Source organism: Melanotaenia boesemani, chromosome 9 (assembly GCF_017639745.1).
Source record: "Melanotaenia boesemani isolate fMelBoe1 chromosome 9, fMelBoe1.pri, whole genome shotgun sequence".
NCBI classification, from domain to species: Eukaryota; Metazoa; Chordata; class Actinopteri; order Atheriniformes; family Melanotaeniidae; genus Melanotaenia; species Melanotaenia boesemani.
This window is the reverse complement of record NC_055690.1, coordinates 10,204,692-10,218,434: the sequence shown is the minus strand read 5'-3', so window position 1 is coordinate 10,218,434 and position 13,743 is coordinate 10,204,692. Positions and strand designations below refer to the sequence as shown.

Here is a 13,743-nt window from a genome sequence, read left to right as displayed (position 1 = left end):
TTAAAATAGGAAGTCTATAGGGCTGGGCGATATGGCCTAAAAATAAAATCTCCGATTTTTTATAACCAAATTCTGATTTTAATCAATTTTTTTTCTTTTCTTTTACAAAACATAAATAAACTTATTAAAAACATTTATTTTTTTATATAGATGAATGGCAGCAAAAATAAAGCATATAATGTCATAGCTTTTCCACCATATAAACGACTTCATATCTTACATAGAAATATGTGACACAATGCATCCGCGATCTCTTTCCATCTGGATCATTATCATACAGGATCCACTGCAGAAATAATTCCCCTGATGAAGGATGTCTCTTAACTAGGGTTTGTGGGTTAAGTTGAGTTCTGCATCTCATAGAGAACAGCATTTCTCACTGCCGTTATACGCACAGCTAAATCTCAGGAATGAGTGAAGGGTCCCTTTACTGAAATTCTGTCAGACAAACACTGTGCTGGTGTAGAGGGAGGGCTAAGTGTGCTGCTAACTAACTATGGAAAAAAAAATCCAGATTTTCATAAAAATAAAACTCCATAAAAATGAGTAGTGGACTTGGGAAGTTAAAAGTGTGATTAAAGCTGCAACAAAAAAAATCAGAATGTAGCTTAAAAAAGACCACTCAGAGTTTTCAAGGAGCCGTGTGTCATAACAGTGCTTTGTCCAGCAGTCCGTAAATAAAACCTGAGACATAAGGACAAATGAAAGAGTAATTGTTGACAAACTACAGCAGTTTGCCTGGTCTTAGATTTCTTTTACAGTTCATTACATGTCAAAATGTCATAACCCCTGATATAATTTACTTTTCATTGTAACAACATTTTTAATACAAGACAATGCATGTAGAGGGCAGGCTGACACACTTTACTGACCATATTTAAAACTTGGTGAGTATGTCAGAGAGGGAGGAGGGTGTCGTGATTGTCAGTCTGTTAAAACAGAGGTGAAAGCACGGCATGAAACATTCCCCTGGGGGAGAGAACAGGGGGGGGGGGCGCATAGGAGCTTAAAAGTTAAAACAAATTAGGAAGGAAAGGAACGAGGGACAAAAAGAGGCAAAGAAATGTTTCAAAGACTTTGAGCAGTAAAAAAGGTGTTCTTTTTCACTGATCTAATAGCAACAGACTGCCCCCCCACCCCCTTCATGTCTGAATAAGCATCACAATGCGACAACAATCTCAAACCTTTTCCCACGACACTGTTGCACCTTCTGTGTGAATCACAGGCCTGTCTGCAATGACCTTTTCAGATTAACTGTTGAAGTGGCATTGCTTTGCTCTGATAAGCGTTTATGCCAATGGCTTGCCCAAACAATAGCAGTTTGTCATTGTGGTGAGAAAAGCCTATGTGCTTGTGGCAGTGCATTATGAGAAGACACATGGCAGTACATCACAACACACCCTAGCATATTGAGGACACCCTGGCAGGGCTAATGCTAGCCCTTTTTTAAAGTATGGGGCAGATGCAGTATACTTGCTAATAACTAGGAATGTCCTGATAATATTCTTTGTCCTAGATACCGATTTAAGACTGAGTATCAGCATTAACTGGATCTGCAACACCTGCTTATATATATATATATATATATATACACACATACACATACATATATACACACACACACACACACACATATATGTATGTGTGTGTGTGTGTGTCTGAAATTTTTATCATAGGTGCATGTCCACTGTGAGAGACACAATCTGAAAAAAAAAAATCCTGAAATCACAATGTATGATTTTTTTAACAATTTATTTGTATAATACAGCTGCAAATAAGTATTTGAACACCTGTCTATCAGCTAGAATTCTGACCCTCAAAGACCTGTTAGTCCGCCTTTAAAAATTAGATTAAATTTAGAATTAAATTTAGCTTTAAATTAGAAGCACCTGCTTGAGGTTGATAGCTGCATAAAGACACCTGTCCACCCCATACAATCAGTAAGACTCCAACTACTAACATGGCCAAGGCCAAAGAGCTGTCCAAAGACACCAGAGACAAAATTGTAGACCTCCACAAGGCTGGAAAGGGCTACGGGGCAATTGCCAAGCAGCTTGGTGAAAAAAGATCCACTGTTGGAGCAATTATTAGAAATGGAAGAAGCTAAACATGACTGTCAATCTCCCTCGGACTGGGGCTCCATGCAAGATCTCACCTCGTGGGGTCTCAATGATCCTAAGAAAAGTGAGGAATCAGCCCAGAACTACATGGGAGGAGCTGGTCAATGACCTGAAAAGAGTTGGGACCACCGTTTGGTAAAACACTAAGACGTCATGGTTTCAAATCGTGCATGGCATGGAAGGTTCCCCTGCTTAAACCAGCACATGTCAAGGCCCGTCTTAAGTTTGTCAATGACCATTTGGATGATCCATGGGAGAAAGTCATGTGGTCAGATGAGACCAAAATAGAACTTTTTGGTCATAATTCCACTCACCGTGTTTGGAAGAAGAAGAATGATGAGTACCATCCCAAGGACACCATCCCTACTGTGAAGCATGGGGGTGGTAGCATCATGCTTTGGGGGTGTTTTTCTGCACATGGGACTGCACTGTACTAAGGAGAGGATGACCGGGCCATGTATTGCGAGATTTTGGGGAACAACCTCCTTCCCTCAGTTAGAGCACTGAAGATGGGTCGTGGCTGGGTCTTCCAACATGACCATAACCTGAAGCACACAGCCAAGATAACCAAGGAGTAAGAAGCATATCAAGGTTCTGGAGTGGCTTAGCCAATCTCCAGACCTGAACCCAATAGAAAATCTTTGGAGGGAGCTCAAACTCTGTGTTTCTCAGCGACAGCCCAGAAACCTGACTCATCTAGAGAAGATCTGTATGGAGGAGTGGGCCAAAATCCCTCCTGCAGTGTGTGCAAACCTGGTGAAAAACTACAGGAAACATTTGACCTCTGTAATTGCAAACAAAGGCTACTGTACCAAATATTAACATTGATTTTCTCAGGTGTTTAAATATTATTTGCAGCTGTATTATACAGATAAATTGTTAAAAAAATCATACATTGTGATTTCAGGAATTTTTTTAGATTAGGTCTCTCACAGTGGACATGCACCGATGAAAATTTCAGACCCCTCCATGATTTCTAAGTGTGAGTACTTGCAAAATAGCAGGGTGTTCAAATACTTATTTTCCTCACTGTGTACACACACACATATATACACACATATATATATATATATATATATATATATACACACACATATATATATACACATTACCGTTCAACAGTTTGGGGTCTCTTCCCTATTGAATCCCATGGCAAAGTGACCCCAAACTTTTGAATGGTAGTATATATATATATATATATATATATGTATGTATATATTAATATTAATCTTCAGTGGGTGGCAGTATGTGGGAGGACTCTCTAATGTCCAATGAAGTAGGTCATTTGCAGATATATTAGACAACTGCATTTCAATAAGTTTCCACTGTAGTGGACACTGCATCAGAAAATTGTTGAAAAAAAATCTAAAAAATAAATTTAATATGGAACAACTATTTGCTCTATAACCAAGCAAAGCTGGGCAGAAACAATATCAGTGTCACAGCAACTCCTCTCTCCTATATTATTATTATTATTATTATTATTATTATTATTGCTCTAAATACTCAGTAAAAATGTATTAACCTGTATCTAACAGAAGGAGATTTATTTCATCTGTATGTATTAGCCTTTGATAGACTAACTTTCATAAGGTGTAGGTAAGAAAGTATAATTTATTTTTTAGGTTGACTATTCCATAATGTTGATTTTATCTTCTCTTTAAAATATACACAATGCTGATGACTGATTTTCATTTGTCTAGAAAATCACAAATGTGAAATGCTACGGAAGAAACATGCCAGCATCTTTTATTTCAAAATATTTTATTTAGATAGATAATGAGAATTACTCTGGCAAAATCAAAAAAGATGAATACTAAACGAACACGTGGAAAGAGAGACTTTCCTTGTTTGACAGAGAGATGAGCGGGATTTATAGATAATTGTATTACAATTGTTTCACTGGGTATGTCAGACAGGCCAAAAGGAAGAGGTAAAAGAGAGATGGAGACAACGAAAAAAGGCTGAAGGGGAGGAAATCAGAAAAATGAAAACAGAAAGGAGCAGAAGATAAAGCCACACTAATAGAGATTGGAGATGAAGAGTAGGAGTACAGAGTAGGAGGTTCTCTAAATAAGATATGTATGGAAATGAAGACAACAGGAGGATGAAAAGACAGAAGAGAGGACAGTCCCTAGGAGGAGACTAGAAGAGAAGAAAAGACTTGAGATAGAAACGCACAAGAGAGATTATCTCTGTCTTTTGCCTGGGATTTGTTTTGGCTGGGTTATATCTGTAAAATATGATATAATGATGTTGGTATTTGAGAATATCAGGATACAATGCTGGAACTCCCCCTCCCTCCATCTCCTCTAAAGCACAGACACAGTGTTATCATGTTGAAATAGCCTGATGCAGACATAAAATAATTTCCTGGAGTGCTCCGACTTTAAGGCTGCAATAATAAATAGTTTCTAATAATGATTAACTATTCGGTCAAAGCTAATGTGCTATCTAGAGATCATTTGTGTCCAACTACATTTAAAGTGATACCAGCCAAAGCAGCAGCAAATCTTTAAAACAGGTCTAACCAGAAAATGACTGTTGAACTGTAACAATGTGTGGAAATTAAGGTGACAATCACCATGCACAGGTGTTAGCAGTGATCATGTCTGTTAGCTGAGCCATGTCTTAAATGGGATTTTTGACCTCATTACTGGAGGTCATCGCCAGGGGGAGTACACAGCAGTTGGACTTTGAAATAGTGAAAACATTGTATTTCCAGGGTATCAACCCCGAAAACACTTCCAATCAGTTGCCAACTGTTAAGACACGAGTGTGTGCAACGTGGAGTAAAAATCACACAGATGCTGGTGTGCGGACAAGGTCCGAGAGACTGTCTTCAAAACTATCCACCATTGGGTTTTTCCTCGGACCTGTTGTGTTCATGCTCTTAGTTGCATGAGCGCCTCTAGCGTTCAAGTCAACATTGCACCTTGCACACGCAACACATTACCTCACGTCAATGCGTGCAGCCTACGTGGCAAACGAACGCTGGGAATAGTTATAGGCTAGGCTAGGTAAGTTTATTTATATAGCACAATTCCATGACAGGGTGATTCAAAGTGCTTTATAGAAAACAAGAAGCATAGACAATCTGTTATAGGCAATCTGTGTTTGAATGACAACTGAAAATCAGTAACAATAAAAATGTAAATAAACTGATGTTTGGTTACAATAAATACATTTATTACACCAAATGAATGACATTTGTAATTCATTTTTTCTAACTTTACTGGAGACAGATATGAGGACTTGTACCTTGGGCTGTAGATTTACATAAAGCTAGCATACTCAGTCATCTTTATGGCTAACTAAAAGTTTGTACTTTTGTGATTCGCTGAGGAAACACTGCCCTAGCTCGGGTTTTCTTTCTTAAGTTGCTATGTTCCAGTGATGTTTGGAGGACAACTTTTGGGCAGCGAGTGTCTAGACACCAGCCAATGATAGCTACGGTTGTAAAGAGCTAAAAGAAATATGATGAGTCTTTTCAGAATAACCATTGTGTCTTTACTGCAGCTCAGTGCTCTGTATGTAAGGTATGGAGGCCAAATAAGAGGTCAATGTTGATGCACCTCTGATCCGGAAACAGATCAGTCATCGAGCTGAATTAATTTGTGTATGTGTTTGTAAAGCCAGCTTCACACCAGGAATGTGGCATGTGCATCAAGTGTGCTTTGCTGAATGCTGCATCACGACTGCATGTTTGTATTCACATCAACAACCTTTCTGCTACACAGCAACTGGCTGCAACATTTAGAAACTAGACAAAAGGTGTGTTGCTGCTGATATGAAGTCTGCTGAGAACTGCTTCCCTGACACTTACCTTACACCGTAAAAAAGGCACCATGCCAAAAGTCTGGAAGGCACAAGGCTGAAGCATTGCTCCAGCTGTGGTGAAGACGTCTGTTTAATATGTTAACATGAGTCAAAATGAAAACCATCATGTTTTACACATGCCATGCTCCCAGATTGAAACTGGCATAAGAAGGAGCTAGCATGATGGAAAACACTGCCCAAGCTACAAACTTGGATTCATAGTAAGCCGTCAAAGTAGTTGTCTGATAGTTTTTTTAAAGGTTCAATTTCCAGATAACACAGTCTCTGTTTAATATAGTCATATATCAAATTATTAAGTTAGTGTCAAACTCACTGCTCTGAATTCTTAACTCTCTCCTTTCTTAGAAAGGAAAAGGAACATTTAAAAACACCAGTGCATGTTATGATTCCCGTTATTAACGTATGATGACCTTTGAATTCTTCCAGAGTTTCAACTGATCACCAAGTTAAAAAAAAAAAAAAACAATAATTTGCAGAAATGACTGACAGACAGCAGCTCATCTCACTGGCAAGATGGAAAGCGAGATTCACAAAGCACCTACGCCACAGAGTGGTCTTAGAGGTGGAAGTCGTTTCCCCTCCAGAATCTCCTCAGCTACACAAGAACAAGGAGATCCTGAACAGTATCAGTCTGAGTGTTAGCGCTGCTGCATTGGCTTGTCAGTAGCTCTGGAAAGCTGTGGAGACTCGCGGCAGGTTGTGGCAGCTGCAGGAAGTCCGCTGTAAATTGCCGCTGCTATGATCTGAGTTGCTGTCTGTCGCCAGATGAGGATCAGCAGGTAAAGAATAAAGTCTGGTGTTACCTTTAAACCCCTCAAACACACAAATCTGTCCCATTGCAGGAATATTTCATTAAAAACTCTGAAAGAATAGAAGTCTGAAACTAGCAAATCTACACCATATAAGTTTACATACATTCATATGCATTGCTGGGTGTGGTTTTCTATGCCTGCAAGGTGAGGACCCGCCTATCTGCATCTGGAGGGAAGGGCTGTGAGGTTTTTAAAATTTTGTCATGATATAGAGAAGCACCAAGTAAGGCTCAAGTACGCCTCTTCATCACAAAAAACAAAACCGGGTTTGACCCTGTAGGGATGTTACGAGCCATTTTTGACCAACAAATCCCATTTAAAAAAAAACTAACTTTATTAACAGTATAGGTGGTTTTCATCACAATTAAGTAATACCATGTTATTTAAAGCTCAAAAAACACATTTTAGGATGCACTAAGTAATTGGTCCTAATGCTACTGTAGGCTAATGAAGTTGACACTGGCTAGCTTAAACAATGTGGGCAGTCATCAATGCATCGTAATGTACTAACCACTGGTTGCAATTTCAGATGAGCCTATTAAAATTCCCCCCACCCCCTCACCTTGCTGTACAGGTCCAAGTGTGTTGGGCTTATCAGACATCCTGTGTGGTCTGTTAAGATCAAATCATTACAAGTGAAGCACTTCACTTGGTGTGTTTAATTTGGCTAAACAGTATGAGTCTAGACACAGTCATGTGATGAAAATACACACTCGTGTGGTAATCTCTCAGCAGGCATACACATTCCCACAAAAAAGATCTACAGTATGTAATCATGTGATGATGTAATCCACAGCCACACTTTGTGTTTCTCCAGGGGATGCAAGGCAACAGGGTGTGAATGCAATATTTAAGCACTGAAAAATTCTCTCTCACACACACACACACACACAGAAGGCTGGAAATCTGAGATGTGACAGAAACCCTCCCCAATATACTGTTTCCATTTCTATCTGTTAATCATTTATTTGTGTCTTGTGGCTTTATCTCATACTGTGTGTGTGTTACTGCAAGGTGTGGCTGGTCACAATGAGTGGGTGGCTCCTCCACCATATGATTTCTAGACCCGACACACATGATGATGTTAGATCACGTGGGAAAATGGGACTGGGCTTGACGGCATATCCAACCTTCACTTTCACATCTGCTGTTACAACATAGACCTGCAGCAATGTTAATGTATGAAGAGTGATTCTTTCATTCCAATGACTCTATGCAGAAAACTTGCTGTACATGTCCAGAATCACAGAGGCTTCTTAAACCAGGTATATCTGACTCTCCTGAAACAACTGATAATATTTGTCCTGAACCTAAATCTTTACAAATACCCATGAACATGACACAGGGGTAAAGAAGTGTCTCATTTAGGCCATTTAAAATATATCACTGGCTTTCAAGAAAAACATTTAATTATATAAACGTAGATGCATTTCTTTTTAAAGCTGAGATTGAGTAAACCTATATTTTGACAAACAGTAAGTTTCTAAAGGAAATACCCTTGAATCAGCATGAAAAATACATCAAATTCAGCCATTGTCACCATGGAAAGGAGCTCCACTTGTAAAAGTTTAATCCTCTGCTGTGGAAAAAGCTCAGATCAAGCAGCCAACTCCTGCTTTCATGAAACCAAAACATTGTTTTTTAAGCAAAGTATTTTCAGTTTACATTAAACAATTAAATTACAATTAAACCCCAATAATACCACTATCTTTCAGATCCTGAAACATACTATTAACAGCTTCAAGATGCATCCAAACCCAATTTTGGCTTCTTCGCACATCAATGAATTGGACAAAAAAACATCTTAAAAAAATGTAAAATGCCAAAAATTGATCCAGGATCCCGCCTTACATCTGGATTCAGCCTGCTTCATGGATAGAAAAGAGAACATGTAGTTCCATGTTGTTGGGGTTCGTCTAGACGGCGTGCACAGCAGCCTTCCAGGCAGACAGTCTATCCATTATTCAGCTGCTGGCAGGATCCTGACTGCTCCACAGCCTGTATTACTATTTATGTTGGTATGACTTGTGAGTGTCCACACAGCAAAAAAAAGGTATTTTAATTTAGCATCACTTACAGAAATATGCCCATATTTCATATCTAATTTGTTACACAAGTCCAAAACAAGTTTTAAATATAGGAAAACCCAAAATAGCCTGGCAATGTCAGAAACATTGCTGACTTTGCACAACTCTGCCTTTAAAGGAACAGTTTAACATCTAGGGAAATATACTTATTCGCTTATCGTGCAGCCCTCTCTTGGCAAATCACAAGACTGGAAACAGAAGATGGCAGCTAGCCCACTTTTGTCTAAGGGTAACAAACCAGCCTACCAGAACCCTGAAAGCACACCATTTTATTTGGTTTATCTGAACATAAACTGAAGTGTAAAATACCAAATTTTATATTTATCATAATACATATATGTGAGAGTTATCACACTTCAAAGTCTCAGCAAGAAATAAAAAAAATATGACTATCACGTCTTAGCTTATGGAAGGCTCCATGTCTTTACATAAGCACACAAGCATCAAAATAAATCAGACCTGAATGGGTTGACTATTTGCTTCAGTCTTACATTAATTACGTTTTAAATATTGCTCCATTCCAGGGTGTATTTATTATTCAATAAACCATTTCTTTGAGACAAAGCTGTTATATTTCAGCAGGTGTGTTTCTTCATACAAGCCACAAACAACTGATTAAAAAAACTCCCCTTGAGACTGAAATAAAACAAATGACATCACAACTTGGTTTAGTGTATTGTGTCCTTGTGAAGGGTTTGTCCTTTAAGATAAAACAGCTCCTATTGTTGGTTAGGAGGTCCAAATCCCCCAAACTAACTGTCTCACTGTTAAAAACAGTTTAATTGACAGTTGAGATAAGACCTACAGACCAGCCAACAGGAACACACACATGGATATAATACACACACACAAACATACACACACAAACAAAAGTCTGCTGTGCCCTGAAGTAGCCAAGTCAAAGCCACAGGAACCAAATGGGTCATTAACCCCCGTCACTCTCCGCCATGCCGTTAAGGTGTCGAAGTGACAACTGGGTTTCTTGATACTTCACATGGCGCAATAAAACTTCCTTCACCACACCCAGGTTTCCATGGTAACCGCTGTGTGACTATCAGCACAAATCCATAACCAAGTAAATGAGCACGCCTCATTATTATTTACATACCAGAAATACAGTTTTACTCACAGTTTTGACTGCTGGAGCTCTTCTGCAACTATAATTAGAGTTATTTAACATAAAAGGTTAAAAAATAAATTGATTTGTACAGATTCCTACAATCACTATGACACACTTCAGTTAAAAAAGTGGACTTCCTGTTCAAATGAGGGCTGGTGTCCTCATTGATCAGAAATGTTATCAGCCCTTTGATCGCTTGTATAAATAAAAGAAGTTAAGTGCTATGACTCAAGTAGGTGGATCAGACTGGGATTCCAGTTACAACCAGACATAAATCTGACTTGTTAAGTGGTCAAGCTTAGTCAACCTTACTGACTTTGGTGCGGAGTGAGCATTTTAACATGTCACCAAAGAAAGAAATTTAATTATAGCATTATTTCCTCTAAAACCAAACTATTAAAAACGCAGATAACCTGAAATCAAATTAAATTAAATTTCTCAGCACCACACTAAGATATGTGAACTATTTTAGTGTGTGACATAATAGATCACATAAAAAAGCCCATCCCAACAAGCCTAAAGGAGGCATATCACCTCCTTAAAAGTAATTCAATACAATGCAGGTGTGTTTTTGTTAAGCAGTCATATGAAAGAATTATGCACATGCAAAACAATTGTGTGTTAAATTCAAAAGGTGCTGGTTTAAAGTAATGCAACAAGGTAATGGTTAGTATGTTTACTCATCAAAATAGGTGCAACTGATCTTCTTAAATTGTTATTAAAATAATTGAAGAAAAAAATTGAGGAAAAAATTAACTTTCTTTTCCTGTCAAAAGATCATATTGAAAAAATGGTTAATGATAAGTTACTGTAGTTACTGAAGTTGTTCATCCTTAAACTAGAAAGCCTTTATATATATATATATATATATATATATATATATATATATATATATATATATATATATATATATATATATTTCTTTTAAGTGGCTTAACCAAACCAGAACCATTTTTCTAAAACAGACTGAAGTGCATGTAAATGAAAAAGCAACTAATGTCCAAAGAAAAATATTTCAAAGACCTTCAGCCATAAAACTATTACTAAACAGTAATAGTAAACTCAAAACCATTTTAAAAGATTGAAAGAAAACCTGTTATTTGGATGCAAAATATAAAGAAATGAAGGGTAGCTTAGGACTTATGCATAGTATTTTACTCATTTTGTTGTTTCTTAGTAAAACAAACTGCAAATATCTGAAAAAAAAACATTAACAATAAGACCTAATCCAGAAAGCTTAATGCAGAGCTTCTTATAACAGGGAGGAAAGGGCAATGTCTGCCCAAATGAGCATGCACTGAGAGAAATATGGAGGCAGAAAACAAGTTCAAGAGTTTCAAAGCTGAGATTGTGTTTGAAGAGTCAACAAGCAGTTCAGAGTTTAACTGTAACATAAATGTCGTTGCGACCTGGTCTGTCTGCAGTACAATGCAGCAGATAGACGTGCTGCCTGAGCAGCCACAAACACCCAGTGAACTCTCCAGGATCAAGAGAAGTGCACTGGTTTCTGCTGAGCCATGTGGAAACAAGAGCTTCAATGCATTTCAAGTAAAGTGCTACGCACAAAGTAGAAAACTAGAGGGAAGTTCATTGCAATCAAGGGTACTGCAGGTGATGAGAAAAAACTGAGACATAAAGGCATACTTTAAAAAATATTTTAAAAACACTTTAACAAGATAAGGTTCTAGATATCAGTGCAGTTCTGTACTGTAACGCATTTTAGTTTTGGAAAAAATACCTTATTTACATGCTTAATTTCTAACATTTTAATACAATTAAAACGAGGTCTTAATTACACCTATTTCAGTGAACCTCAGCTTAAAACGGTACGACGGGGACTGATGAAGTGCCTTGACGGTATGCCCTGATCTTGAATCCAGAGATGCAAAGTGGAAACCGGCTCGATTTCATTCATTCATTCATTCGAACTCGGCCTGCCATGCCATCAGTTCGCCAGTAAAAACTCCCAGACACAGCCAACTGGTGAACTGGGAGGCAACCGGTATAATAAAAAAATCATCACACCACCCACGCCTCTGCCTGTAATAACCTCGCCGTGACTGTGTTAAAGTCCGCTAAGTAAACGTTGATAGCCCTGCAAGGTACTGATGGATGCAGATAAAGAATAAGGAGATAATAGTGTGCTTCTAGCCAACAGTACCCATTAACCCGTTCCTATTCTGAGGAAAATAAGCCCCTAATTCACAGTGCACCATGCCTGGCTGGAAATGCAGAACGGTTAATTTAAAGGTTTAGAAATAAAGTCGAAAGGTTCACTCACCACTTGTCTGGTAGCAAATGTAAATCCCAAAATCCTGTGTGGTAATTTTCCACCACCAGGACACACCGTCTCATGTATTCTGTAAACTCAACTCCCCTGTCGGCTCAGACCTTCTCCGCTCTGTCGCCCTCCTTGCTGCTTTTTTTTTTAACAGTAAACTTGCCGAGCCCAGGCTATTGTTAGCCAAGCATCGAGGAGCCTGCTGCAACAAAGCACCCGCCTCACATGCAGTTCTGTGAACGCCATTGGTCAATGTTCATCCTCTTCTGTCTCTTATTGGCTAATGTTGACGTCCGTTAACTGCCCGGGGTGGGTCCCAGCTCGCGGCTAGAGAATGTGCGGTGATATGTTCATAGCCATTGAAAAAAAGTACGAAATCTTAGCTCTCTGATGTATCTTATTCATGTCATGCCGTTACGTTTAAGTGTAACTCTGTTACTCGATCATGAGATGTGAAGATAAGGCAACATAGTCTAACGGATTTTTCATCTTAGAAAAAAAAGGAAAACAAATCCTGTGATTAAATATAACATAGTAAAAATATGTTTGTATTGTTGATATTGACAGAAATACTTACATTATAGTTTACATAGTATCCAAATTATACTATTAAATCTATCTATCTATCTATCTATCTATCTATCTATCTATCTATCTATCTATCTATCTATCTATCTATCTATCTATCTATCTATCTGTCTATCTATCGTGCACCTCATATTTTCATCATCATTGCACACCTTGACATATTATATTATATTATATTATATTATATTATATTATATTATATTATATTATATTATATTATATTATATTATATTATATTGATCCTGATATGACGTAATTGCAGAGCTACTTCTGTTTTCTGACCCATTTCTTTTTTCTTTTTTTTTCTTTTTTTTCTTTTTTTTTTACTACTCTGTGGCATGAATTAGCACTTGGGGAAAAATGAAGTGTTTTTAATTAAATTGAATTTAATTATTTGTTTTTAATTTATATAAAAGCTTCTTTATATATTTAGGTCTACTGGAGTCTAAATTAAAGACAGCTTACTGCTGGTTGACAAAGTTCAAAAGACATAAATTGATTTCAATAACTATTATATCTGTCATTACTGTGCATCTGACCAAGAAACTTTCACAGGACAGAAAAAAATCAAATATTATGTAAAGAAGACCCAACTTTATTCTTTGGCTTTTAAATCTGAATGAGAGGAAATTTCTTTTTTTTATTTGATTTGATTTGGTTTTTCTATTTAAAAGTTCTAAAACTGCTATCACTTAATTTATATTTGTGCTGCCTTTATTGTTATTCCTCATATACACTGACTTATTTTTCATAGAAATCATACAGAGACTTCTTAAATTAAATTAAATAATTAAAAAAAAGGGGGGGGGGGCTCTGTTCCACCAAGTCAATGATCAAATGAAGTGTCCTTGAAACAAGGTGCTCTATAAACTACCTTGGTGTTGTATTTGTCATC

The 13,743-nt window shown here is 37.5% G+C and overlaps 1 protein-coding gene across 1 annotated transcript in view; it reads right to left on the bottom strand.

Moving 5' to 3' along the window:
• Positions 1 to 12,381, bottom strand: part of pak1 (p21 protein (Cdc42/Rac)-activated kinase 1) — a 59,090-nt gene extending 46,709 nt beyond the window's left edge. Inside the window, exon 1 of the mRNA XM_041995513.1 lies at positions 12,261 to 12,381. The gene's annotated coding sequence lies outside the window, so the exon portion shown is untranslated. The remainder of the gene's footprint in view (positions 1 to 12,260) is intronic.
• Positions 12,382 to 13,743: the final 1,362 nt, after the last annotated feature.